At 45.4% G+C, this 17,016-nt stretch overlaps 1 long non-coding RNA gene across 1 annotated transcript in view; it reads right to left on the bottom strand.

Moving 5' to 3' along the window:
- Positions 1-6,007: 6,007 nt before the first annotated feature.
- LOC140616502 (uncharacterized) overlaps positions 6,008-17,016 on the bottom strand; it is a 41,771-nt gene continuing 30,762 nt past the window's right edge. The window contains exon 3 of the long non-coding RNA XR_012016972.1: positions 6,008-6,186. This is a non-coding gene — a long non-coding RNA (uncharacterized lncRNA). The remainder of the gene's footprint in view (positions 6,187-17,016) is intronic.

The raw sequence follows: 17,016 nt of genomic DNA, 5'->3' as shown, positions 1-17,016 counted from the left end.
GTTTCGCATTCCTACCAACAGTGTACGAGGGTTTCCTTTACTCCACATCCTTGTCTTCACTTGTTATAGCCTTTCTGACAGTGTGAAGTGATAATTTCACTGTGGTTTTGATTTGCATCTCCCTGATAATGAGTGATAGTGACCATCTTTTCATGTGCACATTGACATCTGTATATCTTCCCTGAGGAAGCCTCTATTCAGGTCTCCTGCTCGTTGGTTAATTGGATTGTTTGGGTTTTTTGATATTGAATTGTGCAAGTTCTTTATATATTTTTATTAACCCATTATTGGCTATATCTTCTCCCATTCAGTAGGTTGCCTTTTCATTTTTGCTGATGATTTCCCTCACTGTAATTTATTCAACTATCCCCAATGATAGGCACTCCCCTTGAAACAATTTTGCATATACACTCTTACTCACCAGTGCTTTTATTTCTATGAGATAGATTCCCAGAAGTGGGACTGCTGGATAAAAAGGAATATGCATTTTTTAAATTTCACTAGCTATTGCCAGGTTGTTTTCCAAAAAGACTGCAACAGTTTACATTTCCTCCAGCAGTGTATGTAAATACTCTCTGCCCTGCATCCCCTCCAATAGTAGATATTCTTGGTCTTCTTAATATTTGCCAGTCTGTTAGGTGTAAAGTGATAACTCAAAATACTACTTTAATTTGCATTTTTCTGACTTCTAGTAAGTTTGAGCATTTCTCGTTTTTTAAGATGTACTTATTTATTCATTTATTTATTTTAAAGAGGGGGGCCACCTGGGTGACTCAGTCAGTTGAGCATCAGCCTTTGGCTCAGGTCATGACCCTGGGGTCCTGGGATCAAGTCCTGCATCAGGCTCCCTGCTCAGAAGGGACCCTACCTTTTCCTCTCCTGCTCCCCTTGACTGTGCTCTCTCTCTCTCTCTGTCAAATAAATAAAATATTTAAAAGAGAGAGAGAGAGAGAGATAGTGGGGGGGGGGGGAGTGGAAAAGGGAAAGGGAAAGAGAATCTCAAGCAGACTCCCTGCTGAGCATGGAGCCCAGTGCAGGGCTTGATCTCACAACCCTGAGATCATGACCTGAACTGAAATCAAGACTAGGATGACTAACTGACTGACCCAGCCAGGCACCCCAACTTTGAGCATTTCTTAATGTGTTTACTGGCCATTAAGATTTGCTCTTTTGCAAGCTACCTATTCATGCCTTATGCCTATTTTTCTGTTTTATTGTCTTTTTCATTGATTTTTTTTAAAGATTGATTGATTGATTGATTGATTTGAGACATAGAGAGAGAAAGAGCACAAGCAGGGGGATGGGAAGGGACAGGGGGTAGGGAGAAGCAGCGCCCCATTGAGCTGGAATGTCTCCTCAGATGCCTACATTCTAAAGCCCCAGAACCAGGTCAAGGTAATAAATGTGCCTGTGGGGCAGCCCGGGTGGCTTACCGGTTTAGTGCCACCTTTGGCCCTGGGATGTGATCCTGGAGACCCGGGATTGAGTCCCACATCAGGCTCCCTGCATGGAGCCTGCTTCTCTCTCTGCCTGTGTCTCTGCCTCTCTCTCTGTGTGTCTGTCATGAATAAATAAATAAAATCTTTATTAAAAAATTTAAAAAATAAATAAATAAATGTGCCTGTGTGGACATCTGTGAGGACAGATGCCTGCATGGCCATAAGTCTTGGCTCTATGTAGATTCCCCAAAACTTAGACAGAGAGAGGGAGGGAACCACTGACTGACTGAGCGTCGCTTCTTCATCCTAGCAGAACTGAGTCCCGCCTGATACACCCCTGGGGTCAAGTCCCATATCAGGCTCCCTGCTCAGTAGGGAGCATGCTTCTCCCTTTCCCTCGGCCCTTCCCCCTGCTTCTGCTCTCTCTCTCTCTCTCTCTCAAATAAATAAATAAAAATTTTTTAAAAAGAAAATGTAGTAGAGTGAATCCAACAGCACTCAAGACAAAGGCCCTGAGCTGGGCAGTGCTGGTTCTGGGTAAAGAGCATTTGCTGCCCAGGAGGGCTGTCATTTGCTGCCACCCCTCTACACCAGGCCTGCAACTCCACCCTGTCCAGAGCCACCCCCTTTGGCCTTATTGCCTAATCTCTTCTCAAGAGCCATAGTTAGAAATGTTCAGGACTGGAAATGAGAGCCCCTGCTCCTTCTGCTGAGTCTCCCTTGAAGGAACACATGGCAAATTGCTCCCAGACTTCTTTAACCTAACCTTCCAATTTATTTCCCATTAAGATGGTTACTCTAATGTACTTATTTGTGACTGTCAGGCAAAGTCAGAGAGACCCTCCTCATTTAGGGATGCAGTCCTCTGCTCCCCCACAGCAATGCCCAGGGCCTCTCCTGCAGCCTTTTCCCACAGCACATGCACCAGCGCCCGCCCACATTTAAGAGCTCATGCATAAACCAACAGGAAAATAGGACATGCTACATATTTGAGGTTTAATGTCTTGATTCTCAGACTTTATAACACTAGTAAGTATTGGTCACACCATGAAATGGAGAAACACAAGTGCCTTCCCACACCCCTGAATGTCCCACCAAGAATATAGCACAAGGCAGAGGACAGGGAGATCAGAGGCCAGGGGGCTGCTGTTTGGGCTCCTCTGACACACTCTATATCCATAGGACTCAATTTCCTCTTCTCAGCACGAGGAAGGCTCTTCTAGATTAGGAATCTTGGGTTTGGGGTTTTTTTTTACCCCTTAGACTAGTGTTTTAGATATTCCTTGTTTCGTTTTTGTTTGTTTTCTAGAATTGACACAGTAAAGCTCAGGTCCCTGGAGAAAGCTGAAGATGACCAGCTTTTGTTTTCTTCTGTTGGATCAAATCCACCAGAGTAATCCCTCCCTGACTTCTATTTCCTAGAGTTTTACTCCTGAGCACTCCAAAATGTTAGTGTTTCTTGGATGTGGCACCAAATATTACATCTGGAGCTGTTCTCCCTTAAGAGCCTGCCCTCAATCTGAGAAGTTTATCAGCTCTCTTGGAGAGGCCCCACTGTGCCATTAGCATTTGATATGGATGTCACAATTTGCAAACCTTTTTATCTTTGGGAAAAGCAGAGCAAGGAAAGCGGGCCAGATCACTCTGTCCCTGGCTGAGAGTTGCAAACTGATTTTATTTGTGAAAATGGGCTTAATTTAATCATTGGGATAAGTGATCCAAGCGATGTTCTCAGTATGAGCTGGTGACAGGCCTATAGAGTCCTCCCTCCTCAAACATGCACACATAGGAATGTGCATACACTCACACACACTCTCCTCCCACAACACATACACACACACGCACGCACACATATACACACACACACACCTACTCACATATGAGAAAAATGTCATGAGAGCAATAGGCATAGGGGAACACTAGAGTGAGGACATTTTTTGTAAGGGCCTAAGAGAGGAAAATATGGGGCAGACCTAAGGGCTGTCAGAGAACGGCATCAGGAGATTAATATGAATTAATATCATATTGTTGACAAGGCATTTCCTCATATATCATATCTTTTGATCTCTCACACCTCAAGGGCCCACTAGTGAACTATCCTCTCCTATGTACTTGTACATCCCTTGCCAACTTCTCTTCTTTCCCAGAGAAATCTATTCTGACAACCCATCTAAGTTAGGAGCCTCTCCCACCCTTATTCCCCATCTTAACACTCTGTTTGTTTTTATAGCACTTGATTAATTGTTTGTGTATTTGTTAATTTAGCTATTTATTGCCTGTCTCTCCCACTGAACTATAAACTCTTTAAAAGGTAGGAATCCAGTCTGTCTGACTCATCTTGGATTATTAGCACCCGACACAATGCCCAGCATGCAGCCAGCACTCAGCAAATATTTTTGAATACATCAACTGATTTTCACAACTCTACAGTTATAGCCATTTCACAGAAAAGGAAACCAAGGTTCATAGAGGTTAGGTGATTTGCAAGTTCAAATCACCCTTGGTGATTTGGGATAGCTAGTCAGTGGCAGGGCCAGAATTCAAATTTAACTCTATGCTTTTTTCCGTACATCATGCTGTTTCAGATAGTCATTCCTGGAGCTGTGAATTATCCTTTAAACATCACTATAATTCCCAGTCTCAGGAAAAGAGAGTTTAATACACACACACACACACACACACACACACACACACCTTTGACCTTACTCCAGGCCCCCGGCTTATTATCTAGGAAGTAACAGGTGATGAATTTGACTCTACTATACACGCCATTCTCATATGTGCCTGACTTGCAAATGACCATAATAGAACAATGAGCATTTCCAGGTCCGTGATGATGGGAATACATAAAAGAAAGATAACAGAATGTTATAGTTGGAAGGGACATTTTGCAGATAAGCAAACCGAGGCTACAATGAATGATGGTGACTTGCCCAAGGTCACTTATAGTAGAACCAGTGCTAGAATCCAGGTATCCTGATTCTTGGCTGCATGTTCCTTCGGTAGGATCATTCACAGCAAATACAACAATAAATTATGCCATAGGCATCCTCCAATCACTGATAATCAATGTTAATGGCTTTCTTCATCTGCCTCTTCAGAGCTTGGTCCCAGAGCAATGCATATGGGAAGTCTACTCTGATTTGGGGAGAACATTTCATATGTGAAGTTGGGCTTTAGGCAAATTTCTAAATGTTTGTGTGAAGCTATTGCTCCAAACCTATTTCTTTTCTCCACTTTCCCAGCTCAGCTTCTCACATTCAGCTAGTAAGCAGCAAGGCATTGCTCCCAAACGTGATCAGGAGCTATGTTAAGGGACACCTGGGTGGCTCAGTGGTTGAGTGTCTGCCTTCGGCTAAGGGCATGATCCTGGAGTCCCAAGATCGAGTCCCACATAGGGCTCCTGCTTCTCCCTCTGCCTGTGTCTCTGCCTCTCTTTCTCTCTCTCTGTCTCTCATAATTAATAAATAAAATCTTTTTTAAAAGAGCTATGTTAATGTTCATTTTCAAATGAAAAAGAATTTTAAGTGAAACATATGCACACACATAAACATATACACATGTTGAATAGACCCTGGCCGAGAGATACAAAGAAAATCTTTGAATAGACTTAGGTATCCTGGGTTAGATCAAAGGTTTAGGGATAAAAAAGGAAAATTCTGTAAAAAAAAAAAAAAAAAAGTCAAGATTATCAGCAAAAGAACTTCAGAAACTTCCCTTTGGAAGTATAGGCAAAAGACACTAGCAAGGTTAAAGACTGACTCAGGAGCTGAAGACAAAGTCCCACATTTAGCCCACATTCTGCAGAGGGGCTCTAAGTCAGCTTGGAGACCATGCTAAGAACTGCCATTCCTCAGCTCATGAGGAATCTAACCTGAGCAAGGCTTGCCATGCCTTACAGAGGCTGGCACAATGTACATTGATGGGTCCATGGCTCTACAGGACATCACACACACACACACACACGCACACACACACACTCATACATATGTACTCACATGCTATCCCATGTTGCTTGCCCCTTGCTCATTATGCTCCTCCTCCTGGATAATCTCTTGAAGGCTCAGCTCCTGTGGTGTCTTCTCCAGGTACCTTCCCTGGCACCTCCCACTTCTTCCTGGGATCACCTCCCTTGTTCTAAGTGCCCATAATACTCAGTGGTCACCACCACTCCAGCATTATGTCACAATTACCTGTCCATGGGACCATCTTCCCCACCAGACTGTGAGCTCCCTGAGAGTGAAGACTGTATTTTACCTGTCCTTATGCCTCAGCACAGAGCACAGTACTAGGCTCTTGGTTGCCCTCAGCAAACAGTTGTATGGTTAAATGGATGGATTCCTGCTTGGGGCAGGAGTGAAGATGGTGGGATCTTTCCACAGGTCTATCACAGTTTTATTTCGAATCCTGGTAACATTAACACTTATTACAACCTGAGGATTTTCACCTCAATAAAACAAAGTCCAGTTAAATAATAGGAGGTAAAACAGAAAAATAGTGGAGAAGGAAGATCACTATATTCATTTTCTAAGGCTGCCTTCACAAAATAGCACAAACTGTGGATTAAATGATAGAAATTTATTTTCTCATAGTTCTGGTGGCCAGAAGTTCATGATCAAGGTGTCAGCAGGGTTGGTTCTTCCTGAGGGCTGTGAGGGAGAATCTGTTCTATGCCTCTCTTCCAGCTTCTGGTGGTTTGCTGGTCATCTTCTGTGTTCCTTGGATTATGGATTCATCACCCAGATCTCTGCCATCACATAGCACATTCCCTGAGTCTCTGTACATAATCTGGGTATGTCTGTGCTAATTTCCCCTTTTACAAGGACACTAGTCATATTCACTTAAGGTCTACCCTAATGACCTTATCTTAACTTGATTACCTCTATAAAGACCCCATTTCCAAAGAAAGTTACATTCCGAGTACTAAGGGTTAGGACGTCAACATACTATTCTAGGGGACACAATAAACCTATGAGCTCCATGCTCAAAACTAGTGGACCAGGGATCCCTGGGTGGCGCAGCGGTTTAGCGCCTGCCTTTGGCCCAGGGCGCGATCCTGGAGACCCGGGATCGAATCCCACATCGGGCTCCCGGTGCATGGAGCCTGTTTCTCCCTCTGCCTGTGTCTCTGCCTCTCTCGCTCTCTCTGTGTGACTATCATAAATAAATAAAAATTAAAAAAAAAAAAAAACTAGTGGACCAAAGGCATACAACCATAGTATATTCTATAACGGTCCTCTGTTTCAGGTTCCTGTTTGACAAAATCGTGGGAAAATTTTTGATGGGCCAAACTGCATATTTGCTGATATTTATTTATGCTGCCCTTTCTTCTACCACTTTCTTTCCCTGTTTTGTGGGTTTCTCTACTATTTGTTTGCTGTCACCTAGTTGCTTACCATGTGATCCTTCCCAGAACACTTATATGTTAATTTAGACACCTAAAAATAGAATAGACTTCAAGAATCCAGGAAGTTTGCCCACTATAATTGTATTTCAGACACAATAGTAGAGGAGAGGTGTGTGCGTGTGTACTTTTGTGTGTCAGAGAGAGACAGAGACAGAAGCAGAGACACAGAGAAAGGTAAATCAGGATATACAAGGAGAGCAATAGGACAGTCCAGCTGTGTTCCCTGTCTCCTGCCTCCTGGGGACATCATGTGGTCAAGGGAATCCCAAGTGACAGTGTGTGAGTGGACCCAGAGGATCCATTGTACAGTAAGGCTAGGTGTAGTGCCTGGAGTTGCAAGGGCTACCATGTGACATATGTTCAAAGTGCACAGTGCACACTAGGCAGGTTGATGGAAACTCCTAGTCCTAGTGGATCCTCAGCTTGGGGCCTTGCTGTAAGCAAGAGCACTGTATTGGGGCCTAGACATGAACTCTGGTCCAGCTCTTCTACTGACCTATATGAAGCTGGACCCGTCTATTCCCTTCTCCATAGTCTCAGTTTCCCCATCAGTACAGTAAACGTTAGGGTGAGGTGGGGATGGAATTAGAAGGCTCATCTCCAGCCCCTTCCCATGGTGCATTCTGTGAGCACCTCTAGTGACCCCACTGTGCCAAGAAAAATCATCAGCACGACAGCAAACAAGGAGAGAGGGCACTGAGCGCCAGCCAAGCCTTCATCTGCTTGCTCACTCTAAACAGAAATCACTTACCCTAAACGGCAATCATCCCCGATGGCCTCCTTTCCAAACGCCGTGTATGACAATGAGTGATTTGTAACAACATCCAATCAGGCGCACCTAACCTTCCTGTAATTGCCTGTCCTTTTCAGCGTTCTTAAAAGCTTTCCAGTGGAACAGAACAGAAGCTCCTTGTCAGAAGAAGGCTATTATACAGAGGAGAGAGACTCCCCCCATTTTTTCCTCTGATCCAGCCCATTTCTGCACCCCCAGTCTCCATACTGGGTATCTGCCTGATGTCGCCACGGAGGCAGCACCCACCTGCTGGCATAAGTCACCTATCTGTTCCCCGTCCCCACCAGCTCCCTTCCTGATGCCAGAACCCTGGGGCCAGGCTCCTGCATCACAGTCCCAGTAGATTCCTTTGTTTCCTTCTAGGTTGGAGGAGGTGACCGCAGCAGCATTTTCAGTTCACACTGAACATCATTATGAAAACAGCAGGATTGAACACCAAAAAGGTCCAGGGACATGCTTTGAGGTCATGAAGACCAAGGCAGAGTCCCATCCCCACACCCTCCTGTGGGCTGGGATCCTGGACAAGTCATGCACCTATGTTCCATGCCCTAAACAAAAAGACAACACTCTGCTCTCTGTTGGCTAGGAGTAGCAGAAGTCGTGGGGGAGATTTCTTAGTCCCACAACCAGCCCCCCATCCCAGTATGGCAGGAAAGTGTACAACTCAAGGCCTAGATTCAGAAGCCCACCAAACCACGTTGATAAGAGGGAGTAAGAATGAGCCATGGGTCTGGAGGTTCCAAGGGCTAAAAAGAAGGATTGAAATTCTTCAGGAGAGAAAGTAGTAGGGAGACCATGCACAACACTCAGCAACTATACTATGTTTGCTCTGAAAATACTAGATAGATTTCTCACTCTCCCACACAGACCATGCTCACTGGGAATCCCTTGATTTGCCTCTGAATTTACACACCCATTCAACAAATGTTTGTTGAGTGCCTCCTGGGTGGCAAGGGCTGGGTTAGGCACCTCATCATCAAGACCAGACCAACATGTTAGGAAGCCGGACTGTATTTTCCCTCATAGAGTTACAGTCTTCAACAAGGAGAGAGACTGCAGATCCCACATTGTGAGGGCTTAGAGCAGGGCATGGCATCTACTCCCATGCCTGCTGATGGATGGACTCATCTTCCAAGAGACTGGGAAACTGCTTCCTTTAGGGCCAGCAAAATCTCTCCTCTGCCTCTGTGCCCATGGTTAGGGGAGGGTACAGAGGGAATTTTCACTGTTTCTTTTATAACAGGGCTCCTACTACCTTACTCTACCTTTCTTTTCTTGTAGGCTGCCAATGTGGCTTCATTCCAGACAACCCTGAGCATGCACACATGCACGCATATGGACACACACATGCATGCACATGCAACACACACATACACCTACTAAAGTAATAATCCCACACAGGAACATAGAAGGAAGGAGCATTTCTCATGCCTTTCTAGAGCTGGGCATTTGCACTCACTTGCCCAAGCATTAGTCTTCTACTAGTTCCATGTCCTCAAAATGCAAGGGAAATTGACATCCACAAGAACTCCCCCAAGCCCCAATGCGTGCACACACACAAACACACACACAGGCACATGTGATAAAATATGGAAAAGAACATGGAGGAGAGAGAGGATAAACTGTCTAAAATAGAAAGTGAGAGGCGACTGAAAGAAAAAATGGCTCTGTAAAGACAGACAGACAGAGAGTAGTGTGTACAGACCAATGAGAGAGGGAGAGAGACAGAGGTGGCAACTGAAGGAGTGAATGCTGCTTCTCCACCAGGGCCAGTGAGCTCCCACAGACCTTCATCCAGAAGGTCTTCATTCATGCCACCATTCAGATGATGTGAAGTGTTCCCTGAGCATGGCCAAAGGGCCATTCACCACTACACAAGACTCCCTCAGTCCTCTCTGAGAGTCATTCCCAGTCCCACATCCCTCCAGTCAAGGTCTGTTCCACCTGTGCTGGTGGTCAGTTAGCCCTGGGCCTCCTTCCCAGCCTAGAAGAGGGAGACAGTCTCTACCACCTTCTTCCTCCCACCTCTGCCTGTCCAGTGTGCATCCGGCCTCTCAGTATCTTCAGCCTGTGGGCTGGTAGAGGAACTGTTTGCTCAGCAAACTTGACCCCAAATAGCTTTTGCCCCAGCAGCCCAATCTTCATCTTCCCTCAAGGCCTACCGTACCCAAGAATCCTTCCCCGATCACCTGCTGGCCCACCTGGCCCAGCCAGCTTCCACCTCCCCCACCGTAGAGGTGGGCACTGCACTTCGGGCACTGAGCACATTGTCGAGCTCGCACCCAGCAAAGCACCTGCCTCCTCTCCCCAGTCCCCCAGTGGGCAGGGCCCCAGGTTCAGCATCTGTGTGCCCTGCCCCCAGCACATATGCAGTGCTCTTTGTTCCAAGTTTGAATAACATCTAAGAATTAACTGACTGATGAAAAGTGCTGGTATTTCCTAGAAAGGCTGTCTTGTATCCACAGCCCTTGGGATTCATGAGGGAACTGCTCTTCTCTCATGTGAAAAGTGTCCAATATCCATCCAGTTCCCTTCTGAGCCTGCCTCATGTACATGAGCACCATCTCTAACAGTCAAGATCCGTGATCCAAACTCCTCCAGGGCATCAGGTCCCTGTATCTTTGGAAGAAAACAGGCTACAGCAGGCCCAGTGTGAACTACAAGGCAAGGCTATTAAAGTCCTTTGATTTTCCTACTGCCATCCCTTTCATCCATTTTCTATCTTTAAGTATCTGCTACAGGAGGCCCACACTTCCATTCTACTAGAATCTTCATTCTATCTTGGAAGGAAATGAGCTGATAAACTCATGCGCATGTCTACATCTTCCTGACTACTCCCAAATCCTGCTTGGACTTTAAGTTCCTTAAAGGTAGAGTCTGTGCATGGTTTTTGGAATTAATAGACATTCAAGGAATGTGGAAGGAAGAAAGAAAAGAAGGGATGGAGGGAAGGAACACTGAATGTTGTCCAAGCTCCAAGTAGAAGTCTATTTATCTACATGGCACAGAACAAATATTGCTCACCTGAACAAGAGTATCAGACCCTTCCAGCTAATCTCTGTATTCCACAGTTTCCTCATCTTGAATAATAATAGTGATAATACCTCCCTTGAGGAGTTAGAGTAAAGCGTGAACAACTTAATGCACATGAAGCTCTGAGAGGGCTGCCTGTCACATAACAAGCAACCATCTCATGTTGGCCATTGTCTTCATCATTCTTGTCATCATGGGGATAGGCCTGCAGGCCACACAGGCCTACACCTGGTTGCAAGATGCAGCCTTCCCTTACTGAGTAGATTCTTCCTATAGGTGAATCTAGGAAGGGCAGGTATACATCTTTACTGTTTGTTATATTGTCTCTGATTGTGTGCACTTGAATATGTGATTTATGGGGGGATAATTGTATATGCTTTGTACCCCCCATCTTAATGACTTAGCATGGAACTGATTTCATGGAACACTGAACGACAATAATGCCTCATGCATGCCTCTTTGTCTGAAATCAAAGAAGTATTCTGGGTGAGCAAAGTTTCCAGATAACTGAAACGTATGCTTTCAGGTAGAAACTTGTATCATTTTGACCATTTTGGGTGAAAGCCATTTTCCATATATGACGACACCATTTTATCACTATGAACAAAATTATTGGCAACACCTCTCCTCTAGTGGAAATGGCACTGGACTCAAAGCCAAAAGGCTTGCAGTTGCGTCCTGTCTGCCCATTAATACTTGTGCATCTCTAACCTCTCATCTACCCAAAACCATGGTGAATCCCTCTAATTCATTCAGTTGCTGTGAGGAAGAAAGGGTGGAAGGTCTGTGAAAGGGCTTCGGAAACTCCTGAGTGCTGTGTAAGCATACAGTACTGGGGTGCTTGGGTGGCTCAGTCGGCAAGTGCTGAGTACTGCCCTCAGGAATGATCAGGGTCCTAGAGCCATTTGCCGTTGCATTAGATAGCCCCACCCCCTGTGCTGAGCTGTGATGTCTTCCAACTCTTCCATTGCTGTTAGCTTTTCCAGTTGGGTGTCTCTAGCTCCTTCCAACTTTGCTAGACAGGAACCATCATGCTTTTCCTGCAAAAGCAGAGAAATCAGGCACCCTGGAGTTGGACTGGATTTAGGGAAGTTTCCAATCCAATTTTTTCTTTTAAGATGAGAAATCTGAGATCCAGGAAGAGGAAACGACTTGTCTGAGTTCAAACAGTCATTTAGCCATGGAGCTGGAACTAGAATTGTGCTCTTTTGATTTTCAGCCCAAGCAATTCTTCCCCTCTGGTGTGAAAGAGGCTCCCCTCCAGACTGTGTGATGAAGGGATAGATGTTGTGCTTTTCATTGCTTTCATATTTACAGCCATGTTTGCAATCAAAATCCATGCGACTGTTACTGTGTAAGATCAAGAGTAATGAAACTAGAAGCTTTTTAGGCATCCAAAAGGGAGTCAAGTAAACTGAGTGAGAGAGGTTGAACTGGTATAGCTTAGGAATCCCTACCAAGAACAGATTTTGAAATTCTGCATCCATCCCATGCTTCCAACATTGTCACTTGCAAAGACCCCTGCCAAGTCTCTTATTTTTTAATGCTCATGTTTGGGTCATTTTGAGAGGACAGACCTGTGCATTTATAGCTGACCTGTTATTATTGGGAGAGAAAGTCCTTAAGTAGTAGCATCAAAGTTGAAGAACTTCAACTCCAGAGGCTGAGGGTCATCCTAGCAAGGCAAAGGGGAAGAGGAAGAGTTGGAGTGCTCAACTTCAAGACAAAGGACACCCCAGGGATGATCCAGAGATCAGGTTCACAAGTGCCTACTTGTACTTGCAGATAGGCTCAGAATCATGGAACATGCCTCTGTACCCTCCATTCTATGTGGCCAGCTCCCCATTCTGAAGGAAAAGACAATGTACTGGACTAGCCCACCATAATGACTCATTCAGCCTGCCCAATGGGCCAAAGTCATGCCCCAGCACCAAGGGATTGGCAAGTAAGGACAAAATTCCAGTGACCAACTCATCTCATTTGCTCAAGAGCTTCCTAGTTGTAACAATGAAAGCTGGACACCCCAAGAAAACCCTCAATCCCTAATCTGAGCCTCACTCTTCTTATCTGTTAAATGGGCTTAACACCCTGTGCTGCCTTCCTTATAGGACTGTTAAGCTAAACAGATAAGGGAAGATATTTGATCATAAATTCCTTATTTTTCTACTTATATGGCACTGATAAGAGGAAAAGAGAGCAAAGGAAGAGAGCACAAGCAGAGAAAGGAGAAGGAAGATAGAGAAGAAACAGAAAGAAATGAATGGGAAGGGCCCATCCAGTGAGAGGGGAAGCCACCTGCCTCTCCCTTCCATCTCTTCAAATCCTATGCATCCCTCAAAGCCCCATTGGAGCTGGCCTCCTCCTCTAAGAAGCTCTCCCTGACTACCAGGACCCAAAGAGATTGCTCTCTCTCCTTCAGACTCATGAAGAATGCAGTCTGACATTGCTATCAGCCCTGAATCATCTGTTTTTCCTTGACTATGTTTTGCATAGAAAAGTTGCATCTAAAAAAAAAGAAAGAAAGAAAAAGAAAAGTCGCATCTCCTCTTTTAATTTGTGCACTACCCATTACTCCTGTAAATCACCATAGTGCTCAGGATATGTAGGAGTTTATAAATATTTGTAATTGTCTGAGTGATTAAATAGGGGTAAAAGTACATGAACCTTGAAGTTCTAGGAAAGAACTCCAAACAACCTTAAAGGTCTTCCAGAGCCTGCCTGCAAGTGGGCAACACCTCCCTGTCTTTACAAAGAAGAAACAAAATGTAACATGGGCCTAGGATTCTGGAAACCTGTGATCCTCTTCCAGCTCCATCACCTCCTAGCTGGGTGGCTTCTGTCAAGCCACATTCTCCTCTGTAAAATAACATAGGTGACTCGACCCTCTCATACCCCAGTGTGGTCTTGGACCAGCTGCACCTACTGGGTACTCCTCCTTAGAAATAAATCTCCTTAGAAATACATACCCAGATCTACCAAATCAGGCTCTGAACAAAGTCCTCAAGTAGTCACAGGCACATCAGAGCCTGAGATCAATGTAGTCCCTGATGGCTTCAACACTCACCATCTTCCAGTCTCTTCTTGTTCTGTCCTTAAGGGAGTGCCCAAACACCCCACAGCCACTTGTGAGCCTCCTGAACCTTCCAGATCCTGCAGGGCAGTCTGTCTGATACCTGAAGCTTTCTCCCGCCTCTCCTGAGAGGGCCAAGGTCACTACTCACAGGAAGTTTTCATGATGGCAAAAAGGAGAAATTATCTCATTCTGCTGGGAAGAAAGCCATTACCAAACCACTCCGCTAAGAAAGAAGAGTTCAGCAGCACCCAAACACTGATAAGCATCTCCTTGCTTTCCTAGACTTTTTCCACTCTTTACAGGCAACACTTAATCTAGGAAAGTGACTCGATCTTCAAGTGGGTTAAATAATCTCCCTGGGACGTTGTAGGGAGATAAGGCAATGGGCAGCCAGCGCTCACCGCAGCCTCCCAGTCCACGCCTGCTGCAGGCTGTATGTGTAGCTCATTCGCTGTGGCACGCCCCTCCCAGAGGGACCTCTGGGCTCAGAGTGGGAACACATCCTCCCCATACTCTCCCTTCACCTTCAGAGGACTGGGGAGTCCTCAACTACAAAAGCTACTCAAGTGCTGCTGGGTCCTTGGCCTGGGCCAAGGTAGGCATGGCACAGTAGACTGCAGCCACCTAAGAGTGCCACCCATCTGCACCCAGCCAGGAAATCAGTCAGTCCTTCACTACCACTCTGTTGGCGCCTTCTGAGATGCTTCCAAGTAACTGAAATTCACTCTCTTATTTTTAATGTTTAAGGTGGACATTTTTCTAAATTGGATGACAATCTCCTACTCTCTGAAACAGAATATACAGAAAAAAAATAATTTTTTTGTTGTTATTCACATACATCATTATGATAGAAGCCCCGTGAGGGTGGGGACTTATGTCTCCCTGCCTCCTGGTGCATCCCCAGTACCTAGAACCATGGCTGGTACTAGCAAGATGTCCAGAAGACATAAGCAAAGCACCTTCTGGTGCAGTGCTCTAGGGATGAGGAGACAGATGGATTCCTCTCCTTCTAGGCAGAGCTCACAGTCCAGCCAGCGATGCTTATATGGGCCTGGAATGTCAGGGGTAGGGGGTTCCAGCAGGTGACGAGGTAGGACTTCTGCTAACTTCACAACACTGTCTGCCCCATACTAATGAACTTTTTTGAGCCACCACATGGACGTTTTAAAGTCTACCTTTTCTTTCTCTCTGCCAGGCTGTCAGTTGTCACTTAAAGTTGAATTGGAAACAGGACAGGAAGTTAGAGATCATTCTCGAGAACAGCTGTCTTGTCTGGCAACACGGCACTTCTCAGGCACAATATCGAGCCTTGCACACCTCTCCCTTTTCATTCCAGCTGGTGGGCACTGGCCTGAGAAAATTTTTGTGGCCTTGATCCAGTACAAAAGCCACATTTTGCAAGTGAGGAAGCTGAGCACCAGAAGTGAAGTGATTCCCAAGGTCAAGCGGCTCAGGGGCACAAAGACCAGTGTCAAGTCTTCTGACTCCCAACCCTATCAGCTGTACGCCTGCTTCTTATATCCCTGTCACAGACTTGCCTCTAATTTCCTATTGGCTGGGGTGGGGGTGGGGAAGACAGATTTTAAAAACTTATTAAAACTATTCATAAATGAAAATATATATCCTTTGTTCTATGTGTTCAATATCATATGTCATCAGGGAAATATGAATTAAAACAACAAGGGACCACTGCATCCTACTAGAATGGCTAAAATCCAGAACCCTGACAACACCAAATGCTGGCAAGAATGTGGAGTAAAGAGGAACTCTCCTTCGTTGTTGATGGGAATGCAAAATGGTACAGCCACTTTGGAAGACAGTTTGGGAGTTTCCTATAAAACCAAACACTCTTTTACCATGTGATCTAGCAATCACGCTTTTGGTATTTAACCAAATGAGTTGAAAACTTATGTCCGCACAAAAGCCTGCACATGAAGGTTTATAGCAGCTTTAGCCATAATTGCCAAAACCTGGAAGCAAACATGCTATCCTTCAACAGGTGAGTGGATAAACAAACTGGCACCTCTATACAATGGCATATTATTCGGCACTAAAAAGAAATGAGCTACTAAGCCACAAAAAGACATGGAGAACTCTTAAATGCATACGCTTTGCTACGTGAGAAAAGCGAGTCGAAAGGCTGCATGTGTCTAATTCCAACCATATGACATTCTGAAAAAGGTGAAACTATAGTAGACCCATAACGAGGTTGGTGGTTGCCAAGAGTTCCGTGGGGAGGGAAAAGAGGGATGAACGGGTGGAGCATTGGGGATTTTTCTGGCAATGAAACTATTAATCTGTATGATACCGTAATGGTGGACACATGTCCAAACCCGCAAAATACATACCAAGAGTAAAGCCTAATGTAAACTAAGGACTTTAGTTAATAACAACATTCCAATATTGGCTAATTGTAACAAAGAGACCACCCCAATGCAACCTATTAATAGGAGAACCTGCGAGAAAGGAAAGGGAATATAGGGGAATTCGTTGTACTTTCTCCTCAATTATTCTTTAAACTTAAAACCGCTCGGGACGCCTGGGTGGCTCAGTGGTTGAGCGCCTGCCTTTGGCCCAGGGCGTGATCCCAGAGTCCCAGGATCGAGTCCCACATCGGGCTCCCTGCAGGGAAGGGAGCCTGCTTCTCCTCCCTCTGCCTATGTCTCTGCCTCTCTCTCTGGGTCTGTCATGAATAAATAAATCAATCTTAAAAAAAAAAAAAAAGACAACTTAAAACTGCTCTAAAAAAATAAAGGGTTTTCATTAACAAAAAAATAAAAATTAAAAAAACAAAAAACCTTATGCCCAGAGTGAAAACATGTAGGCACTGTCCTCTCTCCAAAAGGCCTGAGCTTGAGTGACACTCAGTGCGGAGCAGGAGACCGGGTGACTGTTCCCCACCCACTCCCCCAACTGCACAGCTAGTCAGAACCCCAGCTGTTCTTGATCCTCACGCCCTGGCACTTGGCCTAGACCACCCTGCTGCTAAGCAGAGAAACCACGCCAAGGTCAAGGTGGTAGGGACTGTGATTTAAGAGCCCTTGCCACTCCATCCATGGGTGGAGGACCCTGAATCTCTCAGCATCTCGTAATCCACAGGAACAGCTCCCCACACCCAGTGTGAATCCCCAAGCTGCCAGGCTGGCCCCCCTCCTCCTCCTGCTTTATGCTTAGCCGAACTTGGGTAAAGAACCACCAGTTCTTCCCCCATCAAAACGTGACCTGCGGTGGGAGTGGAGAGGAAGACTTCAAGGCAGAACCATTCCCCACA

Source organism: Canis lupus, chromosome 24, assembly GCF_048164855.1.
Source record: "Canis lupus baileyi chromosome 24, mCanLup2.hap1, whole genome shotgun sequence".
Lineage (NCBI taxonomy): Eukaryota > Metazoa > Chordata > Mammalia > Carnivora > Canidae > Canis > Canis lupus.
This window is presented reverse-complemented; position numbering and strand designations above follow the sequence as displayed.